The sequence below is a fragment of the Staurois parvus genome, unplaced genomic scaffold (assembly GCF_062004578.1).
Source record: "Staurois parvus isolate SC_StPar_1 unplaced genomic scaffold, SC_StPar_1.0 ptg000205l, whole genome shotgun sequence".
NCBI classification, from domain to species: Eukaryota; Metazoa; Chordata; class Amphibia; order Anura; family Ranidae; genus Staurois; species Staurois parvus.
In genome coordinates, this window is record NW_028318001.1 from 5,093,407 (window position 1) to 5,114,114 (window position 20,708).

General features: G+C 44.0%; 1 protein-coding gene across 3 annotated transcripts in view; it reads right to left on the minus strand.

The window, feature by feature from the left end:
- The window catches only part of RB1CC1 (RB1 inducible coiled-coil 1), a 215,843-nt gene that overhangs the window by 192,249 nt on the left and 2,886 nt on the right, over positions 1 to 20,708 (minus strand). The window lies entirely within an intron of this gene.

Here is a 20,708-nt window from a genome sequence, read left to right on the forward strand (position 1 = left end):
TATAAATCCTGTATAATAATAATGTTACAAAGGGTGAACTTATCCTTTAACCACTTGCCGACAGTAAAATGTGAGCGAACAGCTCATACAGCAGGCACAATAACGTACCTGTACGTCGGCAGTGGCTTTTGACTTCAGAGCCCCCCACCCCAGCCAACTCTCATTGCGATTGGACAAAGCGGGATTTTGTCAGTAGGTTTCAGCCAATGATTCATTGCTGAGACCTGCTGATTGTCTGTGTCCATCACAGCCCAGTGTCCTGTGTTGACAACCAAAACAAGGCTCTGTACAGAGGGAGCAATCTATTTGTTTCAGAGAGAAGAAGCAAACATATTTAGTAAAAAGCAGCACACATTAAGCACACAGTTAACCCTTTGATCGCCCCTAGATGTGAACCCTCTTCCCAGCCAGTGTCATTAGTAGAGGGTATAGTATCATTGAGCACTGTATTAATGTCACTGGTGATGTCAGTGCCAGTTAGTGTACCTCCCAGCCAGCGTCAATTCGGGTTACATCGCCTGCCACACTATCGCAGTCCCACTATAAGTCGCTGATGGCCTCCATTACAAGAATAAAAAATAAATAAAAATTCCAGTGTGTATATATACCATAATTTGTAGACGCCATAACTTTCACACAAACCAATTAATATTCACTTATTGGGATTTTTTTCTGCCAAAGACATATAGCAGAATACATTTTGGGCTAAATGTATGAAAAAATTAGATTTTTTAATTTTTCTATTGGATATGTTTTATAGCAGAAAATAATTTTTATTTTTTTTTCAATATTACCGGTCTTTTTTCGTTTATACAAAAAAACCTCAAAAACGCAGTAGTGATAATATACCACCAAAATAAAGCTCTATTTGCGTGGAAAAAAAATAATATAATTTCATTTGGGTACAGTGTTGCATGACCAAGCAATTACCAGTTAAAGTAGCACAGTGCTAAATAGAAAAAAAATGGCCTAGTCATAAACCATCCGGAGATCAATTGGTTAAAGTATATGTTACCCAAACATTTCATATTCCTGATATGTGTCTGCTGCACCATGTACTTGTATGACAAGGTATCCTAATCTCTTTGTATTGCTTACTGTGTGCGACATACCTGCCAGCTCCTCTCCTTTCTTATTAAAAAGAACTGTCATGGAAGTGCATCCATCTCAGCATGGTCATTTTTCTGGCTGTGCTGGGAAAACAGCCTGCCTGTTCTCCAGTGGTAAAGACATGTACTGAACCACTGCCCTGTACAGCCAATCACTGGGAAGATCATTGTATTGCTGTTTCTCAGGGTGGATTTGATTTAAATCAAACTGATTTAAATCACTAGTCAGTAAGGCTTGATTTAAATCCTAGTTTTCTACATAAAGACTAATTCTTGCTGGTATAATTTTAATATGCAAGTAGATGAAGATCTTTAGATTAACAAGTTTTCATATTAGTTTTTTTATCCCCAGTTTAATAGGTTAATCATTCATATTTGGACAACTTTTCTGTTGTACTTAGGAAGGAGAAAAATAATCATTACCTTAATAATAACAATTTAAATAGATTTATTCAACTGAAACAATAACATTCCAGCATATGTTATTTGCTTAAACAAACATCCATGTTTGTTAACTAATTTGGCTAAACAGAATACATATATTTTAAGAAACTTAGACTGTCAGCCCCTTCCCCCTCACACTTAGTTTCACTTTCTTCTTGTGCAGATCTATTCCACTCCAAACAATCAGAAAAATATTGTTTCTATTCTATTCACTGAACTTCTTGAAACTTAGCACTGAAGGGGTTGATTCTGTATTCATAGGTTTGTAGAAGTTAGGATGAAGGTCTTTTTCTTCACTCTGTTCATGTTATAACATTTTTGCTGTGAAGAAGAGGCATGTGATCTCCGCTGAGTCAAATTCAGTTTTGAGAACTGCAAAATAAACCAAGCATCTGTGATAATATCTCGTAGGCAGAGAAACTGCCCAATAATCTTACAAAAACCTCTGGAAGAGCATGACATTGTGAATGGATTCATGGAATTTATTTACCAAAAAAATTAAACATATACAGCCTTATTCTACATAATTAAAAAACAAATCTTTATTTCATGATGGAATAACCTTTGGATGGTAATATATTTTCCTCAAAAAGCATTTTATTTAAAAAATCCGATTTATATAAAAAAAATCAGATTTAAATTAAAAAAATCTGATTTAAATAAAAAAAATCTGATTTTTTTGATTTTTAGGAAAAAATCATTGATTTTTATCCACCCTGCTGTTTCTCCACCCCTAGCGCTCTAAGCCCCTTATGCCGCTACATACACAAGTGTCTTGCCTTCCATTTCTATTTTAAACTAAATAAGTTGTTTTACAAATTGATGATTCACATATACTTTAATATGCATTATGTTAAATTGGAGTTCCACCCAAAAGGGGTAGTTCCAGTTTAAAGATTGGTCCCCCGCTACCCATTAAGGATTGGCACCTTTGGGGAGCGGGTACCCGAAATTGACAGGTACCCGCTCCCACTTCCGCTGCAATCGCCTAGGCGATTGGAAGCAGAAGTTGTCCTCCTACCCTCCCTCCCCGTAGTCTTGTGGGACACGTGACAGGTCCCATAAGACGACAGGGCCATTTAGGAAGTGCAGCGCTACTTGCACATGTACAGTGGGCACCCGGATGTGAAGCCGCAAGCTGTCACAGCCATGTGCCCACACTGAAGATGCCGGCGCCTGGAATACAGGACAGCTGGTGAGTGGCTGTTTTTTAAAAGTCAGCAGCTACAGTTTTTGTAGCTGCTGACTTTTATTTTTTTTACAGAGTGAGTGGAACTCCGCTTTAAGGCAGCCCATTCATTGTGAACAGGCTGCCAATGCACCACAATGGACAAAAAAAAAAAAAGTAAATGACCCCTTTTTCAAAACTCAATGCATGGCATGTGAGTTGTGCGCTGCTGTGCATCATTTGTTGCACTCTACCATACAGTGCGTTGGAGTGCCATTCACAATGAATGACACTGCACATAGAACAGGTGCGGCGCCATGCATTGTGGAATGTGTGTTAACAGTGTTTTAGTGTGTTACCTATTCATACATGTATGTTGTTGCCTTAAAGTCAAATTCCAGTCAGCAAGGTTTGGGTTAGAACTCAAATGGTTTTCATTGCTGTCTGTAGCTGTGACTGTCCTGCACGTTCTGCTTTGGCTCATGCGGCGACACTTTTAGAATGCACTCAAGACACTTTCGCAAATTCTTTCTGAGCCAGCTTTTCGCTCTATACGCCCAAAGAGTGTCTTAATTAGCTCCACTTTTACATTTGGCGCATTCAATACACCACAATTTAAGTGGTGCATTCAATGCGACACAATGTGAAAGTGGCACATTTGAGAACTACCTGAACTTGGTGCACAAGTCACTGTCAGAACCAAAAGAGTTGCAATTGCTTCATGAATATGGCAATACAATAACAAGAGAGATTAACACCAGAAAAATGGTGCAGCAGCTTTAATGAATTCCCCCCAGTATATTTTCAGGTGCATAAAACCACATGGTGTAAAAACACCATGTGGTTTCAGTGCGGCTGCAGTTTTGAAAAGGTACAGGGACCCAGGGGTGTATTTACCACAAGGTTAACAAGGCATTTGCCTAGGGCAACACTTTTTAGGGGGGCAGCAATTGCAACTCTTCTGCCCCCCAGAAGGGACATATGTGGCATGGGGACCAGGCGGGATCCGAGAGAGGCTGTAGGCTGCTTGATGGTTGATGCAGAACCCGACTGTCATCCCCGGGATATCCAAAGCTGTGAAGGTGAGTGACTTTCTCTCTGTCAACGGCAGGGGGTGGGTATTAGTGGAAGGATCTCTCAGGTGGGGATGGGACAGGGGTGTTGTTGGTCATTGTCCGGCTCTCTCCATGGGGAGGGTCTGGTGTTGGTCAGTGTCAGGCTCTCTCCGCCGGGGAGGTGGGGGGCGTCCAATTTTTGTGTTGCCTAGGGCAGCACAAAACCTAAATAAACCACTGCAGGGACCTGTAACCTGTAGGTACAGCAGCCCATTCAAATGAATAGGCTGATGTGACTGCATAAATGTGACATGCAGGAAATGGCTAGATGTGAACCGAGCACTAAACTACAGGTGTCAAACTGGTGGCTCTCCAGCTGTTGCCAAACTACAAGTCCCATGAGGCATTGCAAGACTGACAGTTACAAGCTTGACTCCCATAGGCAGAGGCATGATGGGACTTGTAGTTTCGCAACAGCTGCAGGGCAGTCAGTTTGACACCCCTGCACTAAACCCTTACCCCAATCTGCTACTGTAAGTGGTTCTGCTAGAGAAGTTTCCAAATCTCTGAGATTATAATTCTTTCCAAAATACACAAAAAGGTTTTGCCTGGATACTACAGTACAATTTTTTTTTTTAATTTGGGTAGAGTAGAGATGGGGTAAAACCCCTGCCCTCTTTTCCTTTTTCATAAACAAAAATCAAAGTAAGAGGAAATCTCTACAAAAAAGGGAATTGTAGGTCTGTTTAAACCATTGCACTGCCACAATATGTATATTACACGCAGTACAGTGTCATTTATTCTGAACGGCACCCCAACACACCTTGCCATAGGATGTGCATTGCAGCACCACAACACATAGTAGCACACTATCACGTGTATTGTAGTACACTGCATGCCACTTTAAGAAATGAATGGGTTTGTTTTTCTCTGCCAAGATGGAAAAGCATTTCTCCACTTTGGGTCACTTTGGGATATATCGTCGCCAATTCCTTTTATTCCTCTAGCCATTGAAAATGTCTTCATAAAATACATTGGGGTCAGCTTGTGCAGAAAGGTCCCTGCTGTTTTAACAAATGGGAGTTTCCTCAGTTCTGTCACATGGAACATGTAATAAGCTGAAAGCTTCCATCTGTTCTCACCCTAGATCTCCGCAATCACCTCACAGTTAACCCTGCCATGATTCACACCCTCTGCAGTCATAAGTGACCAATATTAAAGAAGAACTCCAGGCATTTTTTTTTAATTCACAGTGTAAAAAAAATGTAATAAGGTTATGGCACTTTAAGTATCACTGTCATTTATTTACACTTTCAGTGAGGCCAGATAGTTCTGCTCTCACTCTAATTCTAGCACTGTGACTGCGAGAGCTGCAGCTCTCATACACGAAAGCCACAATGTTGTTTGTCCACCCATCCCCTCCTTTGACCATTTACAACATGCTGGTTATTCTGTCAAAGGTGCACAGAATAGCTTTCAGTGAATGGGCAAAGGGAGAGAGGGGCTGGGCAAAGGACAATGAGCACATGAAAGCCGCAGCTCTGATAGCTGTGATGCCAGAAGTACAGCTATATTGGTACTGTCTGGCCTCAATGAAAGTGTAAATATTAACCTCCCTAGCAGTCTGATTATGTCCATATTTCTGTGCTCAAAGCGGTACATTTTTTTGCATGGAAATATGTAGTTTTTTTATTGTAGGCTGTATTTTTTAGGAATAACTCACTGAAATCTGTCCGAACAAGAGTCTAGTAAACATCCCGGATATGTTAAAATTTGAAACACAAAATCATAAATTATAATTTAATAAATAATCATAAAAAATAATAATATAATAATAATACATTTAATTCAATAATATAATCAAACCAAAAACACTGAAATTTGAAATATAGCGCCAAGTTCGCACATCGCTGAGCTTAGTCGGAAAATCGTTTTCAATGTCTGATGACGAATTTCCCCACAAATCATTATCACTCAATTCTGTGGGTGGTTCTAATTTACTATCGCTGTTCTCTAGCTGGTCTAAAACCGCTTTTGACCTAAAGGGACGCTTTTTGGACGCCATGGACATTTCTCGGTTTCCAGGCAGAAAGAACAGTAAAAATGCAGGCAGGGCACAGGACAAAGCACTAGGGACAAAATGTATGTGAAATGGTTTGATACAGTAATGTCTTACTATGTGATTTTAGTGTATGTAGTGAATGTCACTTTTTGACATTTTTAAATTTCCCACCAGTTCTGTCCCAGTATGTCCTGACATTGCAGGAAACGGAACCCGGAAGATAGATGACGGCATCGGCCAGAAGACATTGCCGGGGACATCGCGGGAGTGAAGGACAAGGTAAGTGCAGAAGGGATCCCGGAGCAGTGCTGCAAGGTATTCCCGAGTGTAGCTCGGGGTTACCACTTGTGGTACTGAAACTTTACCCCGAGCTACACTCGGGAATACTGCCAGGGAGGTTAAAGAAAGGACAGTGATCCCTAAAGTGCAATGCACCTCATTAGACTGACGTTCTTCTCTCTTTTATCTATTACATTTACTACTTACCCTAGGTTCACACGTATGCAGATTTCAGTGTGTTTTCCAGTTTGCAGAAATGCACTATAGTTCATTTAACATTAATTCCTATGGATCTAGTGCCACCTGTGCATTTTGAGCCACTGCAGATTTTTGAAAGGGTCAGGGACTTTTTTTCCCAAAGCAGATTGCATTTTGCATGTAACAGACTTCAATGGAACCACACCAAAAACGCAACTATTGCGTTTTTGATGAGTTTGTTATGCATTTTGCGTATTGCATTTTGTGTGACTTTAAACTGGTTGTTAAGGAGCAGACACCCTTAACAACCAGTAGGAGCAGACACCCTTAACAACCAGTAAACAACATGGTTGTTCATGAGCAGGTGGCCACCGCGTCCTTAACAACCGAGGAGTCATCAGCTGTGAGCTGGGTTCCCCACTGACAGCTGAATACAAACAAACCTATTGCCGGCAATTAAAAAACATTTATAAATTGGGAAAGAAAACAGCGTTGGGTCCCCCTCTCAAGCTATAGATTTTAGGGGGAGCCCCACACCAAAATAAAAAAAACAAACATGGGGTCCCCATCAAAATACATACCAGACCCTTATCAGAGCATGCAGCCTGCCAAGTCAGGAAAGGGGGGCAGGGGGAAGAGAGAGCTTCTGAACCAAACCAGGCCACATGCCCTCAACATGAAGGAGGTGCCAGATGACCCCGCCCCCTTGTGCCATCATCAACCAGGGCATGCTGGGTCAATGAAGTTGTGACAGGGGAAGCCTTTGTTGGGAGCATAGCTTTCTATTCTTGTGGGGCGGCGGCAGCGTTCATCCGGACTGACGTTGGATCTACTTCAGGGGACGATTGTTTTGTATTTTTAGTTTTTTAATAAAAGACTTGTCAAAAACTGTTGTTGAGTTTTTATTCACTTTTTTGGTTAACGAGTAGGAGGGGGGCCTTAAAGCACACCCCCCATGTTGAGGGCATGTGGCCTGGTATGGTTCAGTAGGGGGGCTCTCACTCGTCCCCCCCTTTCCTGACCTGCTGCACTCCATGCTCGTATAAGGGTATGGTATGGATTTTGAGGGACCCCTTGCCGTTTTTTTTTTTGCTTTTAATTTTGCAGTGGGGTTCCTGTTAAAATTCATACCAGACCCGAAGGGACCTGGTAGGGATTGAGAGACACGCTGTTTTTTTTCCTGATTTTTTAAATTTCTGGCTGACAGCAGATGACTCATCGGATGTTAAGGACATGACAGCCTCTCGCTCCTTGACAACCAGCTAAAGTCACACAAACCACAAAACGCAAAGTGTGTACAAAATTTAAAAAGAAAGGCAACACAGACGGGTGTGAAAAAAATGCACCCGAAACATGTATCAAGCGCATTCTGCATATATGTGAACCTAACCTTAAACAATAAATGAAAGGAGAATTTCCAGTAACCCTAATTTTAAAAAATACTCCCTCCCCTCTCCTAACATCTATGCTTGCTAACCTGTGCAAGAAAGATGCATATACTTACCTATGTTTATGCCATTCCAGTCTATTAACATGATCTGCTCTGCGTCAGCCAGTGGCTCACTACAGGAGGGAGTAGAGAATGCTTGACAATGGCTGGTAATGCCTGAGCAGTGACATCACACATCTGGCTGACGCAGAAGAGCTGGATCATGTGACCAGAGCAGCATGAATATAGGCATGTATACACATTTTTTACGCACGTCAGTAAGTATAGGTGTTAAGAAGGGAGAGGGAGTATTTTTACAATTCATTAGGGTTATCCCAGAATTGGAATTTATTATTTTAAATGCCACTCATTCCAACACTACCAACTGCTGCCGTTTATCAATATTAATTTGGTTAAAGCCTGACTCCAGACAAAACTTTTTACTTGACTTTGGACAGAGAGGGGACAGGTTAGAGCCTCAATGTCATCACAAATAAACATCTGCACTAACATACGGTTTTAAATCTTTTGATCTGAACTTCTATAGAATATACACCAAACAGTCATTGCCTTATGACCACCCACCTAATACTGAATAGGTCCCCCTGCCAAAACAGTCCTGACCTTTCAAAGGCATGAATGACACTAGGCCTCTGAAGGTATGGTGTGATATCTGGCACCAAGCTGTCAGTAGCAGATCCTCCAAAGAGGATCTTTAGTAATTTAAAGAAAAAAAATTAAAAGTCAGCAGCTGCTGACCTTTAATAAAAGGACACTTATCAGTCCAGAGGTCTAGAGGACTGTTGTTCACTGGTCTTCGGGGCCCCAGTGCTGCCATACTGACTGTTGGGAGACCAACTGTGACTCCCTGTGAATTAATATTTGGCAGGTGGTGAGAGGGGAGGCAAACTTCCGCTGGGGTCTCCTTGGCAATACCTGCTACCTGTCAAAACTAGGTACCCACTCCCCCTTAAAAAATGTTTTTATTATTGCCAGAGGGAAGAGTAGGAACAGCACAAAATTTGATTTTAACTGAAGTTCTGCTCTAAGACCTGTAAATTCAGAGGTGAGGCCCCCATGGATCATACTTTTTTAAAGCACATCCCACAGATGCTCAACTGGATTGAGATCTGGAGAATTGAGGCCAAGTCAGCACCTTGAACTTGCTGTTGTGTACCTCAAACAATTCTTAAACCATTTTTGCAGTGTGGCTAGACGCATTATTCTGCTGTATGAGGCCACTGCCATCAAGGAATACCGTTTCCTTGAAAAGATGTACTCAGTCAACAACAATGCATAGGTAGGTGATACGTATCAAAGTAACATCCACATGGATGGCAGGGCCAAGGTTTCCCAGCAGAACATTGCATTACATGGCCTACGCCAGCTTGACTTCTTCATATACTGAATCCTGTGCCATCTCTTGTCCAGGTAAGAAATGCACATACACCCTGCCGTCCACATGATGTAGAATAAAATGTGCTTCATCACAACAAGCCACCCTCTTCCATTGCTCTTTGGTCCTGTTCTGATGCTCACATGCTCATTGTAGGTGCTTTTCACTGTGGACATGAGTCAACATGGGCACCCTGACTAGCCTGCGGCTATGCAACCGCATACAATTCAAACTGTGATGCCAATTTTTCTGCTTTCAACACAATAACTTTAAGGACATGCTCCCTTACTGCCTAATTTATCCCACTCACTTTCAGATACCATTGTACTGAGATTATCAATGTTATTCACTTTACCTGTCAGTGGTCATAAAGTTATAACTGATCGGTGGGTATTTTAAACAAGGTAGACTAGAAAGCTTAGGTGATATCCACAAAGGAGACTGGATGGCATACAGTGTTTGAACCAGTACCTCAAGCATTAGGCATTTCAACCACTTTGACAGATGGTTTACAGCCTGTACATTTCTGCAGCAAACTGACCACTGTCCTCACATATAGCTGTCCTTTCACTGCCTGTCATTTTCTGACACAAAGGTGTCTATGACATTTCCTGCTGAATACACCTATGTGTAAATAAGCTGCACAGGATTTTAAGGCAAAACTTTTTCTTACGTTTTGGAGATGAGAGGGATTAGAAAGACTTTCAGTTTTTATTACTGTCTGTGCCCTCCATTGGGAAAGTGACCTTCTCTATTTGTCTTATTTGTCTTATTAATTATGATTACCAAGAGTGAAAGAAAATCCCAAGTTTGGGTTGTCCCGAGCACAGGAATAGGGGAGCAGTCTTCCAAAAGGGACACCACTTCTGGTGACAAAAAGATATTTCCTCATTTTGGAGGGATTTCCCGTCACTTCATATTTTGGCTATGGGACAGGAAATGAAGGCATATTTCCCCAATGGGACACAGATGGCAAAGAAGTTGCCAGGGTTTCCTTGAGTCATGGCTGGCTAGCCTCGCCTGTTAGTGCCTGCCTAATTCTGGGTCCAACACCCCTTAGCAGAACTAGTAACATTACACCATTGATGTTTTTAGTTGTCTGTAAGGGAGATATTCTTATCACCAAAGTAAGGAACATTCTTCCCACTGGTCACCAAGATAAAGTGCATTATAACTATTGACCACCAACATAAGGAACATTGTTCCCTCTGACCACCAAAGTAAGGGCCATTCTTCTCTCTGACCACCAATGTAAGGGGAATTCTTCCCACTGACCACCAATGTAAGGTACATTCTTCCCACTGACCACCAATGTAAAAGGTACATTCTTCCCCCTGACCACCAATATAAGTGACATTCTTCCCCCTGACCACGAATATAAGGGACATTCTTCCCCCTGACCACCAATATAAGAGACATTCTTACCCCTGACCACCAACATAAGAGACAGTCTTCCCCCTGACCACCAACATAAGAGGCATTCTTCCCCTGACCACCAACATAAGAGACATTCTTCCCCCTGGCCACCAATATAAGTGACATTCTTCCCCCTGACCACGAATATAAGGGACATTTTTCCCCCTGACCACCAATATAAGAGACATTCTTCCCCCTGACCACGAATATAAGTGACATTCTTCCCCCTGACCACCAATATAAGAGACATTCTTACCCCTGACCACCAACATAAGAGACAGTCTTCCCCCTGACCACCAACATAAGAAACATTCTTCCCCCTGACCACCAACATAAGAGACATTCTTCCCCTTGGCCACCAATATAAGAGACATTCTTCCCCCTGACCACCAATATAAGGAACATTCTTTTTACTGACCAACAATGTAAGGCAAATTCTTCCCACTAAACCAATAATGTTAGGTGAATTCTTACCAATGACCAACAATGTTAGGCAAATTCTTCCCTCTGACCACCAATATAAGGGACATTTTTCCCCAACCACCAATATAAGGGACATTTTTCCCTCTGACCATCAATATAAGGGACATTCTTCCCTCTGACCATCAATATAAGAGGCATTCTTCCCTCTGACCATCAATATAAGAGGCATTCTTCCCTCTGACCATCAATATAAGAGGCATTCTTCCCTCTGACCATCAATATAAGAGGCATTCTTCCCTCTGACCATCAATATAAGAGGCATTCTGAATGAAAAGCGAGCCAGGCTTGATCCCTAAACTTCAAAGGGATTCTCTCCAAATTAATTAAACACAACCCTCCCTCACTACGGATCATGAGAATCCTTTAAGGCCAGTGACACACTGAAAACAGAAGCCAAAATCCTCTCCCCCAGAAGCTTCCTGGGAAGGGACCTGATATCCTACACTGTCACCTGTCACTGCCAACATATTTTCACATACGGGGCAACATAAGATGGGAGTTTGCCATGTCGGACTCTCAGATTTTTTACTGGCCTGCCATCTTCCCAGCAACGCAGAAAAGGCATAAACCAAGATTGAAAAATATCCACCCATCTCGGCGGGGTCTTTGCTAACATATTACCAAGATTGTACTTTAAAAAGAGCAAAGCAAAGAAAAGAAAATTATCAGGTTGACCATTCCTAGGCCATCCTCCCGCCTGGATAGATAAGTTACACTGCGTTTGATCAGGTTCAGCCTACTTCCCCATAACAGTTGGAAAAAGCAGCTTTAGACCTTTGCATAGAGAGATACCAGCAAGATCCAGACGAAGCTGACATATAAAAAGATCGGGATCAGGTATGTTTTAATCAAGTCAACCCTCTCCCTCAAAGACAGCCTCCATCTCTTCAAGCTCGCTACTTTGGCATTGGCGCACCAGCAATGCCCAGAGGCACCCTGTACAATAATGCATCCTCTAGCCTTCTCGATTGTGAAAGAATATAGCAGGGGGCTCAAAGGACATCCCTGGATCACACCAGAGCCAACCTCAAAAAGCCGTCCAACCCAACCATTAACAAGCAGGAAGCTCTCAGCCCCTATATACAATATCTTCAGCCAATCTATAAACCTCTAACATATCCTTTTTGTGATAAACCATATAAATCCCACATAAAACCCAAAACTAAAATTCTACAAATATAATTAATTTATATAATCAAAGTAAATACAGTTAAACTTAAAATTTGTGTCCAATTTAAATTCACTCCCAATTGTGTCCCAAACTCACATAAAATAATATAAAATAAAATAAAACAAAAATCCAAATGTGTCCAATATCCAAGTCCCAAATTTTCGCTTTGATCCAGTTAGAAGGAACTTGATCCTAAATATTCCATGAAAACCTCAAAAATAAAAAGAAAAGGAAAAATCCATAGTGTATTATCTTTTTTAAATATATGCACTTCACTCTGTGCAAAAACACAAAACCACTCTTAAAATAGTGAAGAAAAAAAAACAAAAAAACTCTCAGCCCCTATATACAATATCTTCAGCCAATCTATAAACCTCCCCTGCAGGCCGTATCTTGCAAGTAGCAACCACAGATATCCATGATTCACTCGATCAAAAGCTTTTGCTTGATCCAATGCCAGCAAGTACTTTCTCCATCCAGCATCGTTCCAAAGCCTCCCAGACAGCCAAAACTGCTGAAAAGGTGCTTCTACCTTGGACCGAACAGTGCTGATGGCTGGACAACAAATCGCCTGCTACTGACGACAAGCACCAAAAAAGAATCTTTGCCAAGATCTTTCTATCAACATTGAGAAGACTGATGGGGCGCCAGTTCTCAATCATTGAGGGTCTTTACCTTTTGACAGAAGAATCACAGCAGATTGCCTCATGGAGGGAGAGAGCAAACCATCATTTAGACAGCTGTTAAAAACCTCCGCTAAAAAGGGAGCCAGAATGGACTTAAAGCACTTGTAAAATTCAGCTGTCAATCCATCTGGCCCAGGCAATTTTTTAGTAGCCAGCATGTCTATAGCATGAACTACCTCATCGGCTGAAATTGGTTCTGTCAAATTCATCAAAAGTAATACCATTTCCCAATCCTGGAGTAGAATCCAGAAAGCTTTCCATCTTGTCCCGGCTAAGGTCCTTTCTTCCCAGGAGGTCTGCATAATATGATCCAAAGATCTCCAAGATCCCTGATCTGGACTTCATCAGGGTACCTGTACCGTCTTTCAGAAAAATGACTGTCTTAACTGCTATGCCTTGCTTACAGTTCTGGTAAGGATCAGGCGAGTGATATTTCCCATAATCCCTTTCCAGAACCAAAGAGGCATGCTGGTCATATTAACATTTCCTAAGAAGAAGCTTCACTTCAGAGATCTCCCCTGGATCTTCTCCATATGAGACAAGACGATCAAGCTTCCTCTGCAAATGCTGGTAGGCAATATACAGTACAAACAAAGCTGCTTCTTCTTATTTATGGCCTTAAAAAGTCCAATCGCCCTTTGTTTTACAAGCTCCCACCATTCTGACTTACTGCTGCAAAAGTCCAAAATAGAAACCTATGCCTGAAAAAAATCTTCAAAAGGATTGTCTTACCTCTACATCATCCAGGAGAGCCGAATTCAGTTTACAGACACCCCTTCCCCTGGGTGGAGTGTCCGAGACATTCAGAGCCACAGACAGCATACAGTGTTTAGAGAACTCCACCGCCCTCAACTCAGGAGCTGAGAAAGCAGAGTTCTCCTTTAAAAAAAACCTGTCTATCCTGCTCTGAGTATTCACTCTCTGAAATGTGAAGCCTGTGCTGCCAGGGCATTGCTTATTGTGCACGTCTACCAGGTCTGCCTGTCTAACCATATCTCTAAGAAAACCGCTATCATAATTCAGCCTTTTTTTTGAGCCTCTCCTGTCTTCAGGCCTAATTATGGTGTTAAAGGCACCTCCAAAGATAACCTGTTGGGACATAAAAAGGAAGGGCTTGATCTTTGTGAGGAGGTATTTCCTGTCCCATTTTGACTGAGGACCATAGATATTGATCAGGCGCAGGTCCTGCCCCCTAACAGAGACATCTAAGACCATGCATCTCCCCATTTTTACTTCAATTACCCGCCGGCACGTTACCACATCGGTTTTAAAGAGCACCGCAACTCTGCTGGAGTTCAGCCGCTAGAGACAAAAAGGAGAGACCACATCTCCACTCCCTTTTTGCTAGATAGACATCGGCCAATGTATTGAGCCAGGTCTCTTGCAAAAATAAATTCTCAACAATAAACTCACTGAGCAAAAACAAAGCCATATCACAAGCTTTTGCAGATTTAATGCTGATGACATTAATGGTTGCCACCTTTAACTGGGAACTGCCATCAGGATGATAGAGGTAGTCGTTTCTTAACCTCTACCACACTCTCATCACCCAAAACAGTTCTCTTCAGGCTATGTCACTCCCCCTCAACCATAGATGATAGAGAAATTGATAAATCAGACTACATCTCATCACTTGACAAAACTGAATAGGTGTTGCCAAGAGGGACCCCTCCTGGGTCTGATTCTGAGGAAGAAAGGACAGCTCTTCTCATTCTTTTCTTTTTCTTCCTCTTGACCCTCTCCCACCCCTCATCAGCTGAATCCACTTCAGCAGGGTGTGAGACCGGAGCCCCATGGGACAGGTACCGGAGGTGGAGTAGGCCGAGAGGGAAGATCTGCTAAACCCTCCACCCCCCCTCCCCCCAGCAGCTTTTGCTAGTCTGGAGGATCTACGTATAATAGGATTAGGAACAGGAGGGACAGATTCAGGGATGACATTACTAGGTGAAACAGAATCCGACACAGCAGACGGAACAGACAAAGGGGATAACAACAGTTTCCTCCCTAGCATCAGCTGCCTCATCTTCTTTATCCAGCCTCTGCAGCTCAGGCTCCAATCCTGGCAGGTTGTGTAGTGCCTCTGGGCACTGACTATACAGATGACCCAGCTGCTGGCACAAATTACACCGAATTTGGGTGCATTCTTTGACCAAATGGCCTAAATCCTAGCACAGTGAGCACTTCTTGATGGTACAGGACGATGCAAAGTAGCCTTTCTTTCCACATTACAAGCCTTAGGCTGACCCTGATAGAAAATGATCAACCTATCCCTTCCCAGAAAAACTGAGCAGCCCAGGTGCTGAACCACATTGCCCAGCACCCTCAATTGCAGGAACACTGTTCAGGCCCCTATCCGTATCCCATGCTCATCCAGGACCTTTCGCAGAGGGGCGAGTACCTCACCATATAAGCGTAACCACACTGCCAAATCAGCCTGGTATTGATTCGTTACGGACCAGGATCGTCACCGATTTTATCAAAGTCTGCCTTGAAACCACATTTGGCACCAAACCTCTCCACTGCTGAAGGCCTCTGCAGTTCCTATATCTCTCCCAAAAATGATCCAACATTATAAGTGTCCAAGATGGCGACCGGAGCGGCCGCATGATCGGCAGCTCCGGCGCTCCCCGCTGAATCCACCGCCTGGCTACCCTTCTTCCTCTCCTCTGAGCTACCCACCATCATCCTTGGCGACTGCACTATCCCTATCAATGTCAACAACCTGGCTATATCCCAATTCCTCCACTTAACCTCTTCTTTTGCACTCACACACTGCACACAGTCCTCCACCCACACAGACGGGAACACCCTGGACCTCGTTTTCTATCATCTCTGCACCCCCCACAACCTCACAAACACCCCTTTCCCTCTCTCTGACCACAACCTCATTACGTTCTCCGTCTCCCCGTCCTCAAACACCTCCCCCCGCCAAACGTCAAACCATCACCCGGCTGTAACCTCCGCAACCTGAACCCGGCCCCTCTCCACTCTGCAGTTGACTATCTTTACAACAGTATCCTTCCACTGTCCGGCCCTGACCTGGCCACTACTGCGTATAACAACTCGCTGTCAGCTGCCTTAGACTCCTTAGCACCCCTAACCACACGCAGCATTAGACCCCGACCACTTCAACCCTGGCAGAACGACCACACCAAAAATCTTAAATGACGCAGTTGCGCGCTGGAGCGATTATGGCGCAAAACCTGATCCCCTCAAGCGCTCACCCTTTACAAATCCGCCTTCCTCACCTACACCTCCTCCCTCCACACCGCCAAACAAGCCTACTTCGTAACCCTCATCAATACCCTCTCCGCCTGTCCTCGCCGGCTCTTCTCCACTTTCAACTCCCTACTCTCTCCCCCCCCACCTCCACCCAGTACCTCACTCACTGCCCACGAGATTGCCAACCACTTCCAAAACAAGATCGACGCAATCCATAAAGACATCACCAATGCTCAAACTACCTTCCGACCTAGCCTCCCTCCCACGATAACCCCTCGACCCTCCCCTCCTCTGACCTCGCAACCGCCTTGACCCCCACCACACCTAACATCCCGCACACTATAACCTCCCCGACACTCCACTCCTTCAGCCTTGCTACCATTGAAGAGGTCACTAAGACCTTCTCAGAAGCCCGCCTCACCACTTGCCCCCTTGACCCTGTCCCCACACAACTCCTCCGGTCTCCTTCCTCCTCCATCCTACGCTCCCTCACCCACATCTTCAATCTCTCCCTCTCTACTGGCGCATTCCCCTCCCCCCTAAAGCACACGCACATCACTCCCATACTCAAAAAACCCTCCCTGGACCCCACCGACCTGAGCAACCTTAGACCCATCTCCCTGCTGCCATTTTCATCCAAATTCCTCGAGCGCTTAGTCTACAATCGCCTAAGCTCCCACCTCATTGACAACAACCTCCTCGATCCATTACAGTCTGGCTTCCGTCCCCTACACTCCACCGAAACCGCCCTACTCAAAATCACTAATGACCTGCTAACCGCCAAAGCTAATGGCCACTACTCAATCCTCCTACTCAATCAATAGACTCAAATCTGTCCTTCCAACCCCATGTCCAATCACTGGCAAAAACTCATGCAGGCTCCATCTCCGCAACATCTCCAAAATATGTATGTTCCTAACACCAGACACTACTAAACAACTCATTCACTCCCTTATTATCTCACGACTCGACTACTGCAACTCCCTCCTCACCAGCCTACCTCATCACAGACTATCCCCGCTCCAGTCTATCCTGAACTCAGCGGCCAGACTCATCCACCTTACCAACCGCTCCGTATCTGCCACCCCCTCTATTGGCTTCCGATTGCCCAACGCATTAAATTCAAACTACTAACATTTACATTCAAAGCCATTCATAACATTGCCCTAAACTACCTTACCGACCTGATACCCAAATACCACCCAACCCGTACTCTTTGCTCCTCACAAGACCTCCTACTTTCTAGCTCCCTGGTCTCCTCCTCTTCCCACGCCCGACTGCAGGGCTTCTCCAGGAACTCACTACCCTGATCCATCAGCCTGTCACCTACCTTCCTCACCTTTAAGCGCACCCTGAAAACCCATCTCTACAGGGAAGCCTACCCCACCTTCACCTAACAGCCGATCTCATCCACTCCTCCCACCACTCCATCCCCCACAGCCACTTCCTCCTGTACCACTATTCTCTCCCTCCTAGATTGTAAGCTTGAAAGAGCAGGGCCCTCAAACCTCTCGTATATTGTCTTGTTACTGTATTGTCTCATGTACTGTCCCCCACTATATTGTACAGCGCTGAGCAAACATTTTGGCGCTATATAAATACTGTATAATAATAATCCAGACTTTCAGGTTTCACAAATGACAAATCATATTCATAACTGCCAACTGAGCAGATCAAACCAATAACATCAGAGGCTTTAAACCCCATCTCCAAAATCAACTCAGCAACCCTTCCCCTTTCTGGTGGGATTCCCTCCTCCTCCCACTTCAACTGCACAACATTCCTCCTCCTGAACCCACCAACCATCCCACCACTAAACCTCCCAAAATTGTGACCATTAGGATTTCCAACATTCCCTCCATCCCCTTGGTGTGACTCCCCAAAACAGAGGCATAGCTCCCCACATTCCTCCCAGCAACAGAAACATTTCTGTGCATGGGAGCAGCCAGTGGAACTCTAGCAGATACCGATTGTACAGATATGAGATTGGATGGTAAATCCTCTCTCTGCTGAGCAGGAGGAAAAATTTCATTTTACTCTTGCCAGCAACATTAACCCCTTCACCACCACCCATGACCAACACATCCATTACTTTACCAGTGTCACCAGTCATATTATTTGCTGACACATTCATAATCTTCACCGTAATGTCCATACTCACTGCTGCAGTGATAGAAATTTCAGCTCCAGCTGTCATCTCCTCCTCCAGGAAAGGGCTTTCAGCCCAGGGAACATGTGGTATGTTCAGACATACCAACAAGTGAAACATCACTGACACAAGAGACATCCATGTTTGCTGTCCACATGGTGCAGTGTGCTGCTCTCCTCCCCCACCAGCATCAGTCAGCTCTGGAACACAGGGAAGGTCAGGTGAAGCAGACTCTTTGCAGGTGGCAGCCATCTTGCCTGTAGAGGGACTACTAATCTCAGCAGGAACAGAAGCAGTAATATCCATCTCTGGGGTGCTTGGTGCATGTCCATCCACATTCCTCAGATGGTTTGGAGGCTTCTCTGCCAGGGATTTTCCATCCAAGTTGGCTGAGGATTCCTCCACAGCATAAATTTCCACAACAGCTGTTTGCAGAGCTCCTTCTCATCAGCAGTACTCACCACAGCCAGTGGGGCAGACATGTTGGAGGCAGCCATCTTGGCGTACTGGGATTCCTTCAACAGTACTGGCTTTGCCGGTCTGTATCTCCTCTGTCCATCCTCAGGGACTTCTGAAGGGTCATCAGAAAAGGCAATCCTGTCTGCCATCAGGGGTGACTCCCATTTGCTGGATGAAGGTCAGGGTGCCATGTTTACTCCAACCCCCTAGCTGGTTGCCACTGACAATTCTACAGCCTGACATGAGGGGAGAGACGCATAGGTAGATGGATCCTGGTCATCCGTTACCTGAGGCTGCTGATCCCCAGAACTCGCTAATGTTTGGCTGGCAAATATCCTCTAATTGTCAAACTTCTCTTTAAATGCTCCACTGCTTGCTTTCAGCTGTTCCAGTAATAAAGATTGTTTCTTTACCTTCTCCTCCATCTGCTGTAATTCCAGCTTCATGGCCAATCTGTTCTTACTCCAGGCCTGGCAGTATTTGGCTCTGAAGGATGTATGATCAACCTTCAAAACTTTAAAGTTGTTCCTCAGCTCTTCCAATAGCCAATAATCAATTGATAGTCTTCTGTCTGAAGACATCCACATCCTCACCAGGGCCTGGACCCACAGTCAGGTCCCTCCACCTTCTCCTCACTAGGCCCGTTGTCATCAGGGGGATGTGTCCTCCTTCTCCCACTGACCACCAATATAAGGGACATTCTTCCCCCTGACCATCAATATAAGAGACATTCTTCCCCCTGACCACCAATATAAGAGACATAGTTCCCCCTGGCCACCAATATGAAGAGACATTCTTCCCCCTGGCCACCAATATAAGAGACATTCTTCCCCCTGGCCATCAATATAAGGGACATTCTTCCCCCTGACCATCAATATAAGAGACATTCTTCCCCCTGACCACCAATATAAGAGACATTCTTCCCCCTGACCATCAATATAAGAGACATTCTTCCCCCTGACCACCAATATAAGAGACATTCTTCCCCCTGACCATCAATATAAGAGACATTCTTCCCCCTGGCCATCAATATAAGAGACATTCTTCTCCCTGGCCACCAATATAAGAGACATTCTTCCCGCTGGCCACCAATATAAGAGACATTCTTCCCGCTGGCCACCAATATAAGAGACATTCTTCCCGCTGGCCACCAATATAAGAGACATTCTTCCCGCTGGCCACCAATATAAGAGACATTCTTCCCGCTGGCCACCAATATAAGAGACATTCTTCCCGCTGGCCACCAATATAAGAGACATTCTTCCCGCTGACCACCAATATAAGAGACATTCTTCCCGCTGGCCACCAATATAAGAGACATTCTTCCCGCTGACCATCAATATGAGACATTCTTCCCCCTGGCCATCAATATAAGAGACATTCTTCCCCCTGACCACCAATATAAGAGACATTCTTCCCCCTGACCACCAATATAAGAGACATTCTTCCCCCTGACCACCAATATAAGAGACATTCTTCCCCGTGACCACCAATATAAGAGACTAAGAGACATTCTTCCCCCTGACAACCAATATAAGGGACATTCTTTCCACTGACCAACAATGTAAGGCAAATTCTTCCCTCTGACCACCAATATAAGGGACATTTTTCCCCGACCACCAATATAAGGGACATTTTTACCTGACCACCAATATAAGGGACATTCTTTCCTCTGACCATCAAAATAAGTGGCATTCTTCCCTCTGACCATCAATATAAGAGGCATTCTTCCCTCTGACCATCAATATAGGAGGCATTCTTCCCTCTGACCATCAATATAAGAGGCATTCTTCCCTCTGACCATCAATATAAGAGGCATTCTTCCCTCTGACCACCAATGTAAGGGTAATTATTCCCAATTTTCCTTTATTAAAAGTCTTGCAATCAGTAAACATAAAATCATATACAGAACATACAAAAATAAATATATACATATTTACACAAAAACTACAATAAATATAGCAAAATCTGCTGTCAGACAA